A 21,695-nucleotide genomic window follows, 5' to 3' on the forward strand; every position below is an offset into this window, starting at 1 on the left:
ACTATATGAATCGTGGGAAAGATCCAACCGCTTAAGCATGAGTCTCATGAAGACTCATGTTAGTAAAAGTATCAGGGGATCAATCCCTCAATGTGATAAGGCCAAGGACTTCATAAAGGTTATTGAAGAGCAATTTGTAAGTTCTGATAAAATGTTGGTCAGCACCTTAATGAAAAAGCTTTCAGGCATGAAGTATGACAATTCTAAAGGTGTGCATGAGCACATAATGGAAATGAGAGATATTGCTGCTCGTCTTAAATCCCTGGAGATAGAGATTTCTGAGCCATTCCTTGTGCATGGAGATAGAGATTTCTGAGCCATTCCTTGTGCATCTCATTTTGAACTCTCTTCATATGGAGTATAACCCATTTATCATATCGTATAACACACATAACAAAAAATGAAATGTGAATGAACTCCTAACAATGTGCGTTCAAGAGGAAGAGAGGCTAAAGCATGAAAAGTTAGAAAATGCTCATCTGACAACTCATGATAAGGGCAATGAGAACAAGGGTAATTGTGGTCCTAAAATGAAAAAGCAAAATGCCGATGAAACAAAAGGCAATAAGGATGTCTGTTTCTTTTGCAAGAAGAAATGTCATATGAAGAAGGACCGTTTCAAGTATAAAAAATGACTCGAAAATAAAGGTACTCTTATATCTCTAGTGTGTCATGAATTTCTTTTGGTTAATGTTCCAAACAATACATGGTAGATTGATTCAGGTACTACAATTCACATTGCCAATACTATGCAGGGCGTTCTGGACCTAACGAAGCCGCAACCAAGTGAACAAAGAGTCTATTCTGGAAACCAGTTGAGTTCAACAGTTGAAGGCGTGGGAACCTTTCGATTAGTTTTAAATTCTGGTTTTTATTTGGATCTTAAAGAAACTTTTTAAGTTCCAAACTTTTCTTGTAATTTAGTTTCTATTTCAAGATTAGCACCTTTGAATTTCAAGTTTGTATTTGAAAACAGAAGCTTTAGCTTATTTCACAATTCAATTATTGTAGGACATGGTATTTTGGTTGATAATTTATATAAATTTGTTCTAGATCCCACTTATGAGTATAACTTATCCGAACTGCATGGTGTTTGTACTGGCAATAGGTGTTGTATTGTTAAAGAAAACTCCTCTAAGTTATGGCACAAGAGATTGGGACATATCTCCATAGAGAGACTTAAAGGATTAGTGAATGATGGAGTTTTACCAACTCTTGACTTTACTGATTTTGGGACTTGTATTCACTGCATAAAGGGAAAACAAACAAACAAGACCACTAAAGGTGCCAAAAAGAGTTCAGACATTCTTGAGATTATTCACACAGATATTTGTGAACCTTTTCCTACTCCTTGTCTAAATGGTCAGAGTAATATTTTGTCTCATTTATAGATGACCATTCAAGATATATGTATCTCTATCTTCTAAATCATAAGGATGAGGCACTTGATACTTTCAAGATTTATAAAGCTGAACTAGAGAAACAAAAAGAAAGAAAAATCAAAATTATAAGGTCAGACACGGGTGGAGAATTTATGGACAATACACAGAAAGGGGTCAAATGTCAAGTCCATTTGCTAAGTTTTTAGTAGAACAAGGTATCGTAGCACAATATACGATGTTAGGCACACCACAACAAAACGGTGTAGCTTAAAGAAGAAATAGGACCTTAATGGACATGATTAGGAGCATGATGAGCAATTCAAACTTATCTCTGAATATGTGGAGTGAAGCCTTAAAAAATGTCGTGTATATCTTGAATAGGGTTCCATCTAAGGCAGTTCGTACACCATTTGAAATTCGGAACGGATGGAAACCTAGTTTGAGACATATACATATCTGGGGTTGTCCAGTTGAAGTGAAGATTTACAATCCTCACATAAAGAAATTGGACTCATGGATAGTTAGTAGATTTTTTATAGCCTATCTAGTGAACTCCAAGGGCTATAGATTCTATTGTCCTGCGTACATTCCAAGGATTGTCGAAGCTAGAAACACAAAACTTCTAGAGGATCATGAAGTGAGTTTCCTAGAAATATTGATTTTCAGGAAATGAATGATTCTGTTGGGTTATCTTCCAATCCGGGTATATTGATTCCTTTCAAAAGAAAGAATTGAAGTACAACTCGATATGAACCAACTCAAGGACAACCGTTACTGCATGAGAAAAACGCAGAACGAGAATCCCCACTTGATGTTGAACCTATTACTGCTTAAAATATACAAAATCAAGACAAGATAGCAGGTATAAGGAGATCCTCTAGAATAAGGAAACCTGCGATTCCTAGTGATTATGTTGTATATCTTCAAGAGTCTGATACATGTGTTGAACTTGACAATGATCCTAGCTCGTTTTCACAGACTATTGAAGGGGAAAATTCGAGTTTTTGGTATGATGCCATGAAAGAAGAGATGAAATCTATGGCTAAAAATCAAGTTTGGAATCTCACTGAATTGCCAGATGGACATACAGCCGTTGGTTGCAAATGGGTCTACAAGACCAAAAGGAATGCATCTAGGGCTATAGAACGATATAAGGACAGATTTATAGCTAAGAGTTTCACTCAAAAGGAAGGCATCGATTACCATGAAACATTTTCTCCAGTTTCTAAAAAAGATTCATTTAGAATTATAATGGCTTTAGTAGCACATTGTGATTAGGAGCTACATCAGATGGATGTGAAAACAGCATTTGAATGGAGATCTTGAAGAAGAAGTATACATGAAATAGCCAGAAGGATTTGCCAGTGATAAAGGTAATCACATGGTTTACAAATTAAGGAAATCTATATATGGACTAAAACATACTTCCTGTCAATGGTATTTGAAGTTTCACAATGTTGTTACTTCATATGATTTTACAAAAAATATCATTGACCAGTGCATATATCTTAAAATCAGTGGGAGCAAATACATATTTCTAGTCGTATATGTAGATGATATTTTACTTGCAAGCAGTGAGTTGGGAATGCTACATGATTCAAAACAATTTCTTAGCCAAAACTTTGAAATGAAGGATATGGGTGAAGCCTCTTATGTTATTGGCATAGAGATTCATAGAGACAGATCTAAAAGGTCATTAGGATTGCCTTAGGTGGCCTACATTGAAAAGATTTTGGAAAGATTCAGGATAAAGAATTGTGCATCAAGTGTAGCACCCATTGTTAAAGGTGATAAATTCTGTCAGAATCAGTGTGCACTAAATGAATTGGAAAGAGAGCATATGGCTTCTATACCCTATGCTTCCGCTGTCAGCAGTTTGATGTATGCACAAGTCTGTACTAGACCCGACATTGTATTTGCAGTTGGTGTACTAGGCAGATATCAAAGTAATCCGGGTATAGAACACTAGAAAGCTACCAAGAAAGTGATGAGGTATCTACAAGGAACCAAGGACTATAGACTCGCATACAAACATTCTGACAGTCTTGAAGTTGTTGGATATACAGATTTAGATTTTGCTGAATGTGTAAACACAAAAAAGTCCACTTCATGATACATTTTTCTTCTAGTTGGAGGAGTTGTATCTTGGAGAAGCAGCAAGCTGACTATAATTGCATCGTCTACCATGGAAGCAGAATTCATTGGTTGCTATGAAGCTACGACACAGACATTATGGTTGAGAAATTTTGCCAAAGGCTTAAGGGTTGTCAATAATATAGAGAAGCCTTTGAAGATTTATTGCGATAATTTGGCTGCAATTTTCTTTTCAAGAAATAATAAAAGTGGAAGTCGAATTAAACATATCGAAATAAAGTATTTGGTTGTCAGAGATCATATAAAGAAAAATGAAGTGGCCATTGAGCACATCAAGACAGATCTTTTGATTGCAGATCCCATGACTAAGGGCTTGCCGGCTAAAGTTTATAAAGCTCATGTTGAGAATATGGGACTTACGTGCTCAGTTGATACTCTGATGTTCGATTTTTAAGATTGTTGTTTTGTATTTGAAACAATGTTATTAGTGCACTTAAAGTTTGTAATTTGGATATCCATTGTGGTTATTAAAGTTGGAAAATGCCAAACGACCACATTGTTTAACACAAAGGTTGACACAACACTCACAACCGAGGTGTGGGTCCCGCGCGAATAAAATAATGTCGAGCTCCCATGTGTGAGAGATGTGTCAACCGATGTGGTCGTGTAGCACGGTCCATTAAAGTTTGGGCCCTGAATGATTTATAAGAAGGTCATTCATGAAGAAAAGTACTCACTAGAAGTGATCATACTTGTAATACATGGAAGGAAATGTTTGATTATTAAAAAAAGACCGCCATGATTTAAGTATTGTGAATTTCTAATTGAGTAGGTTATTGGCAGTTTTAGTATATGGCCATATTAAGTACCCACTTTAAAGTTAATCTTTGAACATATGGACCAAGTGGGAGAATGTAAACCGTTTGTGGTCCACATGGTCAATGTAAAATTAAATACATTTTAAGTTTAAATTGTGGGTTAATTAACTACCAAGATAACTTCCTATTTGGTTACTGGAGGGAAGTTATTGAAGGAGAATACTACCCACTTCCATAATGGATGGAAGTTGTTAGGTGGTTGTCTATATATATGCGAAAGAGTCCCTAGCCAAATCGGTACAAAATTTCTATAGTATTTTCTCTTCTAAAGAAAGTCATGTGTTTTATTCCATCAAATTAAAAGGAATTATCAAGTAGGTTTTGGCTAGAAGATCGTTGGTGCTTTAAAGACTCGTTTCTATTTCAAAGTTTCAATCAAATCTTGAATAACATGGCTGGAGGTATGTCTTAAGTTTCTTACAATTATAATTTGTTCCTTCATGACAGAAATCTGGTTTTCTTGGCAGGTAGCCAAATATATTATTTTAATTTAATCTAAGGTAAATCATACCTTCATTTAATACAGGGCGAAAACAATAACTATTTTCGCTCGTGGAGAAATAAAAGATCCTCTAAGAAAACCATTTCAATTGCACATAGAAAAGTACTTCCAATTGATATAGAAAATTGCATATGGGAATAGTTTCCAATACTATGTAGAAAATTGAGTTCAAAATATGGTAACTTTTGTATAAGTCAAAAAGTGTGTGACACTGACAGTAATGAAGTGGTCGTTGGTGTTCAATTGAAGAGGCTAATGCGGTGCTTTGAGACAGATAAAAATTACTTTCTGATGTGAATTGTGAAACTTGCCGGTTCATTTTGCGCGAGGGAAATAGAGCGGTCCACAATGTTGCTGTGTTTTATTCTTTTGGTTGGATTCTTAGTCAACGGACTAATTGTATCCCACTTTTCCTATCTGTTATTCATTTAATAATTTCGCCTTATGATTCAAAAATAAAAAATAAAATCTCAACAAAACTATTACAACCATTGAAGTCAAAACTTCTGGTCATCACTTCACCTATACACATATAATTTAAAGGGAAAAAAAGGACTGTTGTTTCCATTAGTTACTGATTCAAGATGAATATGAGGCCTAATTAGCTTTCATTCAAGATGATCACGAGTCCTGAGTGACATGAAAATCATAGCATACTCTCTGAGCATAAGCTCGCTATTATCGCATCTATTTTTCGTTACGTAATTCACAGAATGCCTAGTCCTCCTCATGTAGTGCCGCCATGCCAATTGGATATTAACAGCTACCCAGGTTCTCCAATTTGATGAGTGATATCTCATCATCCACTTAATCCCTTTATTAGAAAAATAGTACCGGAACTGATTCATTATGTAGCGCAAATCAACAGCATCAAGAACAAATGCTTCTGCATTTTCAGTACAAGTGAATGTAGCAGATGAGGCTGGAAGGCAGTCGAGAAATGGAGCATGAAGGCACCACGAGATCAACTCATCCCCCAAAAAGCTTCCAAATTCCAATATGCTTGTTGCTAGTGTGCCTTTTTTGAAGTCTTGACTCTTCTTGATCTGTCCATGAACAATGAAAATCATCCGCTGCATAGGATCCCCTTCTTTGATGATCTGCAAAGTTAAAATTATCGACGTTTTTGAGGAATTAACAAGGGTACAATGATATGAATACACTTTGCACTGTAATTACAGAGAACTATTACTTTTTCATCTTTAGAGTAGACTAGTGGCTTGACTCGGTCGCAAATGTTGTCAAGGATAACGTCATCCAAGTTGTAGAACAGAGGAACCTGCAATGGTACCCAAAAAAAAAAAAGGTTACGGTAAAAAGTTCGCTAAATGTTATGGTGAAATGATAAAATCTTTCAGAGCTTCTTGTTATGGAATCCTTAGCTCAACAACTTAAAAAATAAGAAAAGAAAACGTTTGTTGTTATCCAACCTTTTCGATCATATCTAAGAAAAGATAATGCTTAATATCCAGCCTCAGGCCCTGGGGTAAGTCTTTGATCAATTCCATCTCGTCTTGGCCTCCCATTATCTGCCATCTCTGGCATTCATATTTACGAACTCATCGTCTCAAATGAGATGGTAACTGTCTGAGCTTCATCCACCGCTCCATATCTTGATGTCTTTCTTGCATATTTTTCCTCCTTATCATGATTGCCGCATTCAAGAAAACCTTTTTCATCCATATACATATGGAGCCGTAAGAATATATATGATACTTGACATCGATATTGCACCACAGATCAAAGACAAAAATGTGAAAGCTATAAGATTTAGGAAAGACCTGAATATTCCCGATCAACATATTAATCCAGACACCACCATACATATCCAAAAAATCACTTCCAGGCACTGGCTAATAGGTTCAAGAATGTTGCCCATAGTGTTAAAACATAAATGCCAAAAAAATTAGTGCATGACTATTCCTTTTTGGAGTTTTAATATTGCCATTTCTAGTAGTAGATTGCATACAGTAGAATAAATAAAACTGTTTTTTATTTTTCTTTTTTTAATACTGCTCAATACTCCCTAAATGGTAAAAAAAAGGCTTATAATATCAATCTTGTTAATACCCCGAGGCAAAATATAGGTATATCTTAACTGTAGTCTGACAGATATCATGACATAAATTTCATAAGTGTCTTTTACCTCAGAGTCATTAAACCCCAAAGGTTGGAATAGAGAAACTTAATTATCGCAGATTTTCTTGAAATGAGTGGAAGAGCAAACTGATAAATCCCATATCGAAATGGTCCATCAACATCAAAACATATTGGTTATTTATCCACTATTGTTGAATTGTTACCCCCATTGATCTCCAAATGTGTAGCAACAAATTTCCCTCGTGCAAGACAGCAAAAAGTCGCAGCTACCTCTTTCGTCGCACTGCTGAGTCAGACATGACGCTATACGGCATAGACCTAGGATATACCAGTATCCTCCAAATGCCTATCAAATTTATAGAATAAACGCACAATTTTTTCCACTTCACTAAACGACAGAAGTCATAATAACCAAATAATTCATACAGATCACAAGAGGAGAGAATTATGCATACGTGAGAAGCGAGGAAGTAAGCAATTAGGTTAAGTCCAAAAAGCCACCAAACGCTGCCAAAGATGAAACATGTAACCTTTCGCATTGCTCGCATTAAACAGAAGGCATGATAAACCTTGGGGAGAAATTGGACCAAGAATATGAATTGAAGCATCATCATCATCTCCCCTATTCTGTTTTTCCTTAACAATATTGGAATTTGTTGGGCTGTGATGCCTAATGACCTTTCTAGGCTGTGATAATAAAATGGGCTAAAGCCCAAATTCTGTTTTATTAAACCAAGGCTCTTGCCCAATAACGTGACTTGATCCACCGGGCCCAAAAGGTAGAAAGCATGTTTTCAAGCAAGGCATTTTAAATGCAGTCCAAAACACATCCTCCTTATTATTCTTGGGAGCCCTCCACCGTTGGATGAAATCTTGATCAATGGTTATCTATCTGTGGATATAAATATGCCCCCTGGTTGCCCTAGAAATGAAAAATCTGGGGCATGTTAAAAGAATACTGGGAATGGATATACTTAGAAAAAGATTACAATCCACCTTAATTTTGAAACAATCAGCTTACATAGAAAAAGTCTTATCTAAGTTTTCCATGCATGAATCAAAATCAGTGTCTTTGCCCTTAGCTAGTCACTTCAAATTAAGTAAAGAGCAATGTCCAATCGATGAATCTGATATAAGGTACATGAAAAAGGTTCCACATGCTAATGCAGTAGGGTCTATAATGTATACCATGGTCTGTACCAGACCTGATGTGGCTCATGCAATCAACACTTTAAGCAGGTTTATGGCTAATCCTAGTCCTGATCATTGGGAAGCACTTAAGTGGCTTCTTAGGTACTTAAAAGGTACATCTAGCTTAGGATTAGTGTTTAAAAACTGTAATGAAGGAATAATGCTTAAAAGCTTTGTGGATGCTGATTTTGCTGATAATAGGGACAATAGAAAGTCCACATCTGCCTATATGTTTACACTTTGTGGTACCTATGTGAGTTGGAAGTCTCAGTTGTAGCCTATAGTTGCTTTATCAACCACAGAGGCTGAATATGTTACTGCCACAGAGGTCATAAAGGAAGCCTTGTGGCTTAAGGGATTGTTATCTAAAATAAGAATGTTAAATGAACATGTAGTTGTATATTCTGATAGCCAAAGTGCAATACACCTGTGTACGAATCCTGTTTTTCATGAAAGAACTAAACATATAGATGTAAAGTTACATTTTATTAGGGATATAATCTCAAATGAATATGTTCTTCTTGAAAAAATGTAAAGTTACATTTTATTAGGGATATAATCTCAAATGAATATGTTCTTCTTGAAAAAATTCCTAAACAGTATAATCCATCAGACATGGAGACAAATGTATTACCTCTTTCCAAGTTTAAATCATGCTTGGCACTTCTGAATATTGATACAGGTTAACTTTCAATGCAGGTATAACTTGGTGTCTATTGGAGAGCTGCAAGTGTCCAAAAATCCCATTGGCATCAAGGTGGAGGTTGTTGGGCTGTGATGTCTAATGACCTTTCAGGGCTATGATGATAAAATGGGCTAAAGCCCAAATTCTGTTTTATTAAACCAAAGCTCTTGCCCAGTAACGTGACTTGATCCACCCGGCCCAAAAGGTAGAAAGCGTGTTTTCAGGCAAGGCATTTTAAATGCAGTCCAAAACACATCCTCTTTATTATTCTTGGGAGCCCTCTACCGTTGGATGAAATCTTGATCAATGGTTATCTGTCTGTGGGTATAAATATGCCTCTTGGTTGTCCTAATTGAGTTGAATTGTCACTTTCTTTTTCTTGAGCAGCCTGAGAGACTTCGAGACTCTTCCAAACCCTTTCTTCTTCTTCGTGAACTTCCAATCTCTGATTGAAACTGATTTCTGAGTGATTCTTCTCTGCTTTACTGAAATACTAAGTGTATTGAAGGGGTTGGTGTGTGATTTTACCCTTGCGGCTTCCTTTAATAGGATAGAGGAAAAACCTTAGGGTTTGTGTGGATCGTGTGGGTCATACAGACGGGTACAAACTTGATTTTCTCTCGAGTCTGAGCCCAAAATATGAAAGACCTTCATCTTTTATGCCTGTGATCTGAGTTTCGTTGATCGGCTGGAAACGGATTTTGTTTCTGTAATTTTTGTACTAATATTTTTCTTGGTCGTTTTGTATATTTTTGGTTCATTACTTTGTGTAACAGAAGTACCAACCAATACACTATTTGCCAATGAAAAATTTTCAAACCTTAAAAGTAGAGAAACTTTTATACAATATAATTTGTCGAAACTACAGGACTAAATTGTCACGCAAAGAGCTAATTAAAGACGTTGAGAAACAGCACATAAAGAAAAGCAAACATGTTCGGCATACAGTCTTGAATCTAACGGATGGACAGTCATATTAGTGTAATAGACAATATTCTTATGCTTATTTAGCCCATGTTTTCTAAAAGGATAATTATTTTTATTTATTTATTTATTTATTTTGAAAATTGTGTGGTTATAAAGTCAGAAAAAATTATGGGTTTATTTTTAAAGAATATGGCTCTGTTTAATCAACTTTCAAATACTGCTTATTCATATACCTGAGGGATTGGCAATATGATGAAAGCATCGAACCAAAAACCCTTGAGGGACAGCACGTAATGACAGGCAATGGCACTTGCGTCCCACTCGAGTTTCCCGCACCACACAACCATTGATTCTTTGGACACATAAGCCAAACGAAACTAGAGGTAGAGGTGGCACGCGTGCACCAGGTCCACATACGTGCAGATTACAGTGGCGATTGTCGCCACCCCATAGTCCATGTAAATGCATGGTGGCCTCTCACTACCACTGATTGATATTGCAAAAAAGTCCAGCGGATCAACGGCCAAAGCCAAGCCACATGCCAGTACAACTATCCGGTTCCAACGCTGCACATTCTCGCTCCGTAGGTCCAGAATGCCTGAGAATCACCGGTTGCCGATTGTCGGTGGCTGTCCTGTTGGACGGGTTTTTAATAGAGGCTGCTGGAGATGAGCCGGACACTGCCTCCCACTCCGGCTGGTGAGCTGGTTTGCAACTCAAGCCAAAAACCAGATTATCCATTTTTCTAATCCAATAAAAGAAAATTCACAATTAATCCAATAAAAAAGAAGGAAAAAAGAGATTTTGACATTAAAAATTGGAAGAAAAACCTGATGATAGTTGGAATGGATGTAGAATTTATGAAGAAAAAATGGAGGTGATTATGTACTGTGCATGGAAGGTGAATGCATATGAAGTAAATGAATTCAAGCGAAACATTATTGTGAATTTGGATTCTATCTCTTTATTTCAACTGATTCTAGCACTTAATAGTCCCCCCCCCTCCTTTTTCGTTTTATTTTCCGATTTTGGGCTGAAATTTACAATTTTCTCTCATGATTTAGCCAATTGTGGGAAGTATTTACTCCTCTAAATTTTCCTTTCTTTTTCAATTTTTCTCGGACGTATTGTAGATGTGAAAGTTATATCCTACGTCTTTTTTTAATCTACTCTAAATGTTTACTAATAGATCTTGTCGTTTTGTCTATTATTTTTTGTTTTTCACTAATTTTTTGACATATCAACGCATCATTTTTTATTAGTGAAAGGAAAGATGTCTTTTCGTAGGTGATGGCACTTGTAGTGCATTGTATTGACATTTTTCTTATTTTTTTAGTTCGACAACTTTGTACTGAAAAGTAAGTCTGTCCATAACTAGATGTAACATAGGTCCAATCGAAGCTACTAGAACATATTCATAGCACCGAAATTATTGTTGTTATTATTTGTAAATTTTGTTTCCAAAACGAAAGATTTGAAAGTTTATCAACTAAGACATTGGCAAACCTTAGTAGTATCTTTTCCTAGCTAGGTAACGAAATCTTTTCACTTAATCAAAAAGTCATAGAAGCAACTTAGTGCACGTTTGGTAAAGTTTAAACTACAACGTAAGTTAATCAATTCTACTTTTTATCCATATATTTTGTAAAATTCACAATTAATATGAAGATACAACACCAACTTCAATTGAAGATTCCAGATTTTTTTGAATTTTTCCTTCCCATATTTTACTACCAATTTCTCGAGCCTTTTTCATGGAAGAATTCTCTAGAAGATGAATGCAACCACTATCACCAACATTATGGTACTGTGTAAAAGAATCAACCACCTTCTTCAGCACCTATATATATATATATATTTATTTATTTATTTATTTATTTATTTATTATTCACATATTCTGTAAGATTTACGATTTATAAATACTCCCAAGCATGTTGACCTCACCATACCATAACAACCTCATGTTTTTATTACATGGTTTGGACCTTGGTCGACCCTCCTGATGGAATAAAACCCATATGTTTTTGTAAATGGTTTACAAGAAAAATGTCGATATGGATGGGAATATCCATATATACAAAGCTAAGCTAGTAGCAAAAGTTAAGTATTGACCTTGGTGAAACCTTTCTCCTGTAGCCTTGCTGAAATCCATTTGGGTTTTGCTTACAACAGTTGCATACCGTGACTATGGGTTAAGAGAAGTTACTTGGAGCTGAAATCTTTGATTTGATGAAAAAGTCAAAATGTTTGATTTTATCAAATTTGAAGACGAATTGTGTGTTTACAAGAAGATAATGGGAGCATTGTCGTATTCGTAATATTATAGATTTCATATGGAGACACTGGTTTACTCTTGAGCGGTATGTTGGAAAGGTTCCAAACGTGAAGCAACCGTTGATTCAATAGCAGAAACCTAATACATGATTGCTTCAAAAGCAACAAAGAGTTGCAATGTGAATCAAGATGTTCATTAATGAACTTAGGATAGTTCCTAACATTGTTGATCATATGTCATTGTATTGTGATAACAATAGAGTCATCGCGCAATCGAAGGAACTAAGGTCTCATCAATGATCCAAACATATATTAAGACAGTATAATCTCATCAGAGAAATAATACATAGAAATGACTAAAGTAAAGAACGAATTCCCACATTTGACAATATTGCAGATCCACTGACAAAGAGTTGTCATAGCATAAACATGATCGTCCTGTAAACTCTTATGATATTGGATACATAAGTGATTGGATCTAGTGCAAGTGGGAGTTTGTAAGTATTATGCCCTAAATCCAATCAACCTTGGACATAAATACTTTTAATATATATTAAATGTAATTTAATGACAGATCTATTATTTAATTAATATACAGTAATAAAATCTGTAGATTCAAATCTTCGTAATTGTTAATCACAAAGAGTCGTGATTGTGAGATACAAATTACTTATGATTGAAACTTAAATCGTTCGTGGTCGTAAGTAAGATATGGATATCGTTATTATGGATAGACCATTACGTGTGGCATTTCTTACTTGTGAAGTAAGTAACTGATCTCACAAGCTAAAGTGTGGTAACACTTGAATGAACATGTAAATGTTTTGTTATAGAATAAAACATTGGAAACCCACCGAGAGATTTCAAATGGATAACTATGTAAGTATCAGTAGTTAATCTCTAACGTTCGGTTGTGGAATTGGTTCTTTGACCTGAAGTCGTCATGGTACATTATATGAGGACAGTCATACTTTGGTGGTGTTGGATGTTGCTCTACCAAGGGCCGCTAATACGGTATCGTTCGAGTATGTCAAAAATCGTATGAAGGCAGTAAATGACTAATAGAGGATTCGTCACTCTTAGATAGTAAGAGATTATGATCTATGTTCCATTCAATTAAGTCGATAATGAAATCCTTGGCCAATGTGTACTCATAAGTCGAAAAGGAGTTTTCGACTTATATTAACTTAATAGTGAGTGAAAGATATGATCGATAATCGGCATTGACACACTTCCATATCTCGTAATTGATCAAATCATATTGACGAAGGGATTATAGTGTCACGGTAAACGAACGGGTTTGATTTTGTCATACCACGTGATATTTTTTGTCACATGTATTTCCCTGACAAATTGCTAGATGTCAATCTAGAACGGCGAGTGTAAATTCGTGATAAATTAAAAGGGTGTTTTAATTTATCAATTTTGATTAGATCAAAATAATATTTCACGTCATTAGGCAACGTGATCGGGAACCTGATGGGTCGCATATAAAAGAGAATTGTAAGATTGCAATTTGTCAATTAATTAACTTAACAATCGTTGGATAAATTAATTAATTGGGTTGGTTATTTATAGGCCCGAATTAATTAATTGGATTAATTAATTCACAGACCAGATTTAATTAATGGGTCAATTAGATATTTGATCGAATCAGGCCAATCCCGTTTGGGCTTATATAAATAAATAATTAGGGTTTACAATTTTATAGAGAATTCATTATTCTTGCTAGCATAAGAAGAAAACCATAATCTTGCAATCTTATTCTCAGTGTGGATTACCGTTGGAGGCTGAATAATTGGACAGCCGTGGTTGGAATTGAAAAATGTACAATCTTTTTCACAATTTTTATCTAAACACAAAGAGATTTCTGGTGGGAATCGAAATCTGTTTTAATTTTCTGCTATACATGTTGAGTAGATTCCCAACAGTGATATCAGAGTTTACTTTGTATTTATTAGGAATTGTTTTACTTATAGGAACAATCAAAAGTTAATTTTGTTCTTTTTCTAGTTTCTAGCAATTAATGAAATTTGATTTTCATTCTCTTTGAAATATGATTTAAATTACAAAAAAAAAAAAAAAAAAAAAAAAAAAAAAAAAAGAAAAGGATCTGAGCGTAAACGGCAGTGGCGAACTGCACTGCCGTCCATGTGGTGGCAGCTATCGTTGCCCGGGTGACGGGAGGTAGCACACTGTCACACCGACAGCAAGGCATTGCCTCGCCAGCAGCAAAAGTGAGCGCGCCGCTGCTAATTCTTCCAAGCAGCAGAGCCGTGCTGCAGCACAACACTGCTGCTTCCCCAGCAATGGCAAACGGGAAGATGCCGCTGCTTGAAGCGATGACGACGTTCGCCGTTCCCTGAAATTTAAAGAATTGGCGCCGCAAAGATGGGTGATTTCTAAGGTTTTCGATCGGGTGGTTTGAATGAAGTCAGGAGCTTTAGTTGAAAATTCTAAAATTTTGAGCCCTTGTATGTAAATTCATGTCGAGGTCAATGGGCAAATTTAAAATTGAGGGTTGCCATGCAATTTCAAAAATTAAAGGGCCCTGTTAATAAATTTTAATTGGGTCAAATTGTAATTTCTAAAATGGTTTTAGATTTGAATTTTAAAATTGTTTTAAAATTATATTTTGAATGAGTTTGGCCTATAATTTTAATTTTGACCCAAAGTAAAATTTTATTTAAAATTGATGACTTTCAATATTTTTGTTAAAATATGATTTTAACTTAAATATTAAATTTTGACCCTAAATTGAATTTTATTTTATTTAGGAGTTTTGTCCTAAATTAAAATGTTAATTCAATTTAGATTGGAGTTGGACTCCAATTTAGTATTTAATTAAAAATTGATTTTAATTAAATATTCACCTAAATATATTCTATAAGTTAGAATTGGATTCTAATTTGACATTTAATTAAAATTTGATTTTAATTAAATTATCTTGCCCTAAAAATTTTCTTAAAATTAGAGTTGGACTCTAATATGTTGTTTAATTAAAATTTGATTTTAATTAAACGAGTTCGCACTAAAATCTTGGTATTAGAGTTGAACTCTAATTTTGTTATTTAATTAAAATTTAATTTTGATTAAATTCAACCGCCTTGACTTTTGAAATTAGAGTTGGGCTCTAATTTGATATTTACTTAAAATTTGATTTTAATTAAATAATTTCGCTCTATAATTGTGGAATTAGAGTTGGACTCTAATTCGGTATTTAATTAAAATTTGATTTTAATGAAATATGCCAAGTAATTAAATTAATTGATTAATATTATTAATTAAATATTTAATTGTTCCGATCCATTTGTCTAAAAAAGTTTAGACGGCTTTAATTGCTAGAAAATTGAAATATATTTGCGTATAATATTAAATATTGTATAAGAGTACATTAGTGGACGATTATCGACTCGATCATGTGGATGTGTTGAATGATTAATTTATTCTTGTCGTTTTACGAGCCTATTGTTATTGTTATTATTATTGGTCTGCGAGCTCTTAATCGTTTTGGACCTGCGAGTCTGTTATTATTATTGTTACTATGGGCCTACGAGTCCAATTTCATTTAGGCCTACGTGCCAAGTAGTATATGATACATGTTGCAGCTGAACTAATTGAAGAAATAAGAAGATGAGGAAACCATGGAGATGGTGCGTTGAGATTGCTCAATGCTATACCCCCTAAGAATTGACCAACTAGTCTTCTTTATGGCTCGGGAAGACTAGATAGTAAAAGTCCATAATCATCCACACTAATATATATATATATGTGTGTGTGTGTGTGTGTGTGTGTGTGTGTTTATTTGCATGGTAGATGTATAATAAAATATATATGATTGTTATGATGAGACCTTTGAATGTAAAATCCCTCCATAAAATATTATGTCACATTTGGCTTCCATCATTATAGTGAAAAATCAGAGTCTCAAAACGTCTCAACTTGTTGAGTACACTCAAGGCTGGTTTATTAGGGATATGTTTGATATTTTTAAATGACGGATTTGACTTAACAAAAATTTATCTTTTGTTGAATACACTCAAAGAGATAAATTTTAAATGCATGTTAAGCTAACAAATGAGCTGTGTGAAGACAAAGAGTTGTCAGCTTAATGATATGAAAGTTGTATGGAGATACAATTGATAATAGTATCTACCCAAATATTATATTAAGGTTTGTTGAGTACATTCAAGATCTTAATATAACAGACGGGATCTCAGTCCACTGGAAGTCAAGTATGAAATCTATAAATTTATGTGAGAGGGTCATAAATTTGAGTTAAACAGTGGGAGCATAATTAATTTAATAAAAGTCCATGTTAAATTAATTGATGCATTTTATATATTATTTATTTTCTTTTTGTCATTTATATTTATTGAATCGTGAGTAACCATGTATATTTGGGTGTCATACTGGATGCCAATAATCAAACCAAACCAAATCAAATCTTCTTAATTCATACTGCAATTTGGGAATTGTTCTCATGCATGAGAAAATTGGTTACATCCTTAAGTCGCACTTTCTAGAGACACCTACTGATGATTCGATTAAGGAAGAGGTGGCTACTGCAATAAATACAGTGATAACAATAGTATTGCACACATGTGATGCTTACAACTATGTCACCTGAGTTACAAAAGTAACTTGAGAGTATAGATGTTAACACATAAATCTTCATTACAAAGAGTTGTTTGATAGTAATCGTGTGTGAAAGGATATGAGACTTCCAAACAGTTATACCGGTGCAAAATGACAAAGCAAACTTCGATCGGTGCTCATGCACTAAAGATGATTATCATTGAGAGGTTGTCTCAATGAGGTTCAGTCATGAACTACAAACTACGTATTGACTTAGCTCTGCAATTTCTGTCAGAAAGTTATTCATACTAATTATTAATTATGAATGAATAGGTTCGAATGCACACCCATTGAGTTGCTTAACATGCTTAGACCCGTTATGCCCAATATCAAAGTTAGAACTGGCAAGCCATTGATTCCTCTAAGGACATTAAGAGGAAGTCTAAGGGGACTTTAGGGAAAGCATCCAATATGGCTAAGACGATCAAAGCAAATGACAAATACCAAATCTAATGACCATTATTTTCATTATAGAATGAAAGGTCAATAGAAGTTATTGCAAGGGTTACATATACTTCATGAGTTTCTTAGGTATTTGATACCGGATGTGGATCTCATATTTATACTAATATGGAGAAATCAAATAGAAGTAGATCACTGTAAAAGGGAGAAGTTGACCTACACGTTGAAGATGAACAAAGATTGCTACATTGCCTGTAAGAATATACTTCTTGCCATTGCCTTTTGGTTTTGGTATTGAAATTAGAGAAATGTCGCTTTATGCCCACCATAGCTGGAACATTAAAATAAATTTCATGTTCGGACTTGAACTATATAGTTAACCCAGTAGATGAATCCGAGTTTAGTCCCATATCTGATGTAGAACATACTCTTGATCAGGAAGTTCCTGAAGATATGACAGCTCCATTTAAATCTAGTAGGATCATTCGACCTTCAAGAAGGTATGAATCCACGATTACTAATCAAGTATTATTAATCAAGGATGATAAACCTACTAGTTACACAAAAGTAGAGTCAAGTGATGACTCAAATAGATGGCATGGGGCAGTGGAATCCAAAGTAAACTCAATGTATAAAAACAAGGTTTAGACCTTGGTCAACCCTCCTGATGGAATAAAACCCATATGTTTTTGTAAATGGTTTACAAGGAAAAGGTCGATATGGATGAGAATATCCATATATACAAAGCAAGGCTAGTAACAAAAGTTAAGTGTTGACCTTGGTGAAACCTTTCTCCTGTAGCATTGCTGAAATACATTCGGGTTTTGCTTAAAACGGTTGCATACCGTGACTATGGGTTAAGAGAAGTTTCTTGGAGCTGAAATCTTCGATTTGATGGAAAAGTTAAAATGTTTGATTTTATCAAATTTGAAGACGAATTGTGTGTTTACAAGAAGATGGTGGGAGCATTATCATATTCATAATATTATATAAAACGACATCCATATGTTTCAATTGTTGAAATAATGGTTGTTAAAGGATTTATTCATGAACGATATGGGAGAGCAACTTGATCTATAGAGGTAGATCTAGAAGATTGCTTAACTCATCTCAATTTACATAGATGAAATCTTCTCAAGATTTCATATGAAGAAACTGGTTTACTCTTAAGCGGTATGTTGGAAATGTTCCAAATGTGAAGCAATCGTTGATTCAATAGCAGAAACCTAATACATGATTGTTTCAGAAGCAACAAAGAGCTGCAATATGGATCAAGATGTTCATTAATGAACTTAGGATAGTTTTTAACATTGTTGATCACATGCCATTGTATTGTGATAACAATAGAGCCATCGCACAATCAAAGGAACTAATGTCTCATCAATGATTCAAACATGTATTGAGGCAGTATAATCTCATTAGAAAAATAATACATAGAAATGACTAAAGAGAAGAACGAATTCCCACATTTGATAATATTTCAGATCCACTGACAAAGAGTTGTCGTAGCATAAACATGATCGTCATGTAGACTCTTATGATATTAGATACATAAGTGATTGGATCTAGTGCAAGTGAGAGTTTGTAAGTATTATACCCTAGGTCCAATTAACTTTGGACATAAATACTTTTAATATACATTGAATGCAATTTAATAGCAGATCTATTATTTAATTAATATACAGTAATAGAGTCCGTAAATTCAAATCTTCATAATTTGTTAATCACAAGGAGTTGTGATTGTGAGATACAAATTGCGTGTGATTGAATCTTAAATCGTCCGTGGTCGTAAGTAATAACGAGATACGGATATCGTTATTATGGATGGACCATCAAGTGTGACATTTCTTACTTGTGAAGTAAGTAGCTGATCTCACAAGTTAAAGTGTAGTGACACTTGAATAAACACGTTGATGTTTTGTTATAGTATAAAATATTGGAGACCCACCGAGAGATTCCAAATGGATAACTATAACTAGCGTTCAGTAGTTTAATTGGTCATTTGACTTGAGGTCGTCATGGTACCTTATATGAGAACAATCATACTTTGACGGTGTTAGATGTTGCTCTACCAAGGGCCGCTAATACGGTATCGTTCGGGTATGTCAAAAATCGTATGAAGGTTGTGAATGACCAATAGAGGATTCGTCTCTCTTAAATAGTAAGAGGTTATGATCTGCGTTTCATTCAATTAAGTCGATAACAAAATTCTTGGCCATGGTGTACTCATAAGTCGAAAATGAGTTTTCGACTTATATTGACTTAATAGTGGAATAAAAGATATGATCGATAATCGGGATTGACAGTAATTGATCGGATCATATTGACGAAGGGATTATAGTTTCACGGTAAACGAACGAGTTTGGTTTTGTCATACCACGTAACATTTTCCATCACATGTATTTTCCTGAGAAATGGCTAGATGCCAATTTAGGACAGCGAGTGTGAATTCGTGATAAATTAAAAGGGTGTTTTAATTTATCAATTTTGATTAGATCAAAATAATATTTCACGTCGTTAGATATCGTGATCGAGAATCTGATGGGTCACACAGAAAAGAGAATTAGAAGATTGCAATTTGTGAATTAATTAATTTAACAATCGTTGAATAAATAAATTAATTAGGTTGATTATTTATATACCGGAATTAATTAATTAGATTAATTAATTCACGGATCAAATTTAATTAATAGGTTAATTAAATATTGCACCGGGTCAAGCCAAACCCGTTTGGACTTATATAAATAAATGATTAAGGTTTACAATTTCGTAGAGAATTCATTATTCTTGCTAGCACAAGAAGAAAACGTTAATCTTGCAATTTTGTTCTCAGTGTGGATTACCATTGGAGGCTGGATAATTGGACAGCCGTGGTTGGCAGATCAAGATCGTTGGAATGCAAGAAAAGCAAAGGGTTTGCAGATTTAGAAAAATGTACGATCTTTTTCATAATTTCTATTTAAACACAAAAAAATTTCTAGTAAAAATCGAAATCTGTTTTAATTCTCCGTTACACATGTTAAGTAAATTCCCAACAAATTTGACCATCGAACAATTGTTCCCAAGAAAGATTAATAGAATAGGAAACAAGATCAAAAGAAAGTGAGGCAAATCACACAGACCTCCCACGAGGTCCCTAAAAATTTCAGAAACATCATCCCCCTTTTTTAGAAATTATATAAACATCCCTTATTTTCAAGGTTTTGAATAACATATCCTTTCTTACGATTTATGACAATTGTAGAGACAAGACATCTATTTTTAAAAATCATACAAACCGTTTTCATCTCAAGTTTCAAATAACGCATGGTTTCTTTAGTTTAGTTTAGTGGGTTTTTTTTTTTTTTTTTTTTACTTTTAATAAATAATAGTGGTAATGAACAGAGTTGAAAAGAAAATGAAGTTCTTGATTGTTCAATTATATAGACTTTAGATGAACTGCCACGCTCCTTATTTTGTTATATTTTATATAAGATGGTTGGTTTATAGCCAAATGACATATTGTATTTTTATTAGAATATTATTCTGACCATGTTCGTTATTGTCATTTGTAAATGTATTTTTATTATCTCAAATCAGAGTATACGTTGATGTATTTTTGAAGAATCAATGATCTAATCAGGGAGATTTGTGTGCGTGTATGTGTATATATATATATATACTTGGGCCTTGGGAGGACTACAGCCCAACCTAGTCCTCCCTACATACGTCCTGAAGGATAATGTCTTTGAAATTTTCATAAACTTCAGGAAAAGTATCTATTAATCAAATTTTGAAATAATAGATGTTTATATAATTCTTATAAAAAGACGAGGCACCTTTGAAATTATCATAAACCTCAAAAATAAGTCTTTGTATTTTGTCCTAATAATCTACGAATATTTAATAAAATGAAGTGGTATCGACTTCTATTCAATAGACAGCTACAAAAAGAAGCTCGAAGCCCATTTCCCCCACACATACTTGATGCTCCATCCAAGGGAGAGACCCATGTTCTAATAGACCCACAAAATGGTGATTTGGAAGAGTGGCCAAGGTGTAACTCCGCCCTCAAAAGTTGGGTGACCTAGAGTGCATCTAACCTTTTTTTTTTTTTTTTTTTTAAAGGCATATTTTTCCACATTTGCATTTAAGTTTCTAAAAAATTGAAAAAACTACAAACTGACCCCAAAACTCTACAATTTTGGTAATTATAACCTCTAGTCATTATCATTTACCTCTTAAATAGTTTTTCTAAGCAAATGGAAAAATTTCACTTTTTTCCCTCTTATTTCGTCCTCAAAATTTGTACATGCTTGTCCTCTTATAATTCATGTGTGCCATAACATCAGTTCATCATAAAATTCCCTCGAAAATTTCTATGCACTTTGTTATCATCCTTAAATTCTTCTTAAGTAAATCTAAAAGAAATAGAAATAGTTAATAATGCGATCATCGTGCATCATCTCTTTGATCAGCTTCTCGTGAAATCAATTTCGTAATTCTTTTTCTTTCAACTTTCTTGAATTAAGTTTCAGAATTTAACAAAACTTTTTAAAGCTTGGCCAAACATGCTAAAATGACAAGGGGTACAATTGGAAATTCAACCACTCGGATCAGACGCTCCTACAAATTAACGGTT

General features: G+C 34.2%; 1 pseudogene; it reads right to left on the bottom strand.

The window, feature by feature from the left end:
• Positions 1-5,464: 5,464 nt before the first annotated feature.
• Positions 5,465-16,519, bottom strand: LOC111400167 (annotated as a pseudogene).
• Between the last annotated feature and the right edge of the window lie 5,176 nt (positions 16,520-21,695).

Source organism: Olea europaea, chromosome 10 (assembly GCF_002742605.1).
Source record: "Olea europaea var. sylvestris chromosome 10, O_europaea_v1, whole genome shotgun sequence".
Lineage (NCBI taxonomy): Eukaryota > Viridiplantae > Streptophyta > Magnoliopsida > Lamiales > Oleaceae > Olea > Olea europaea.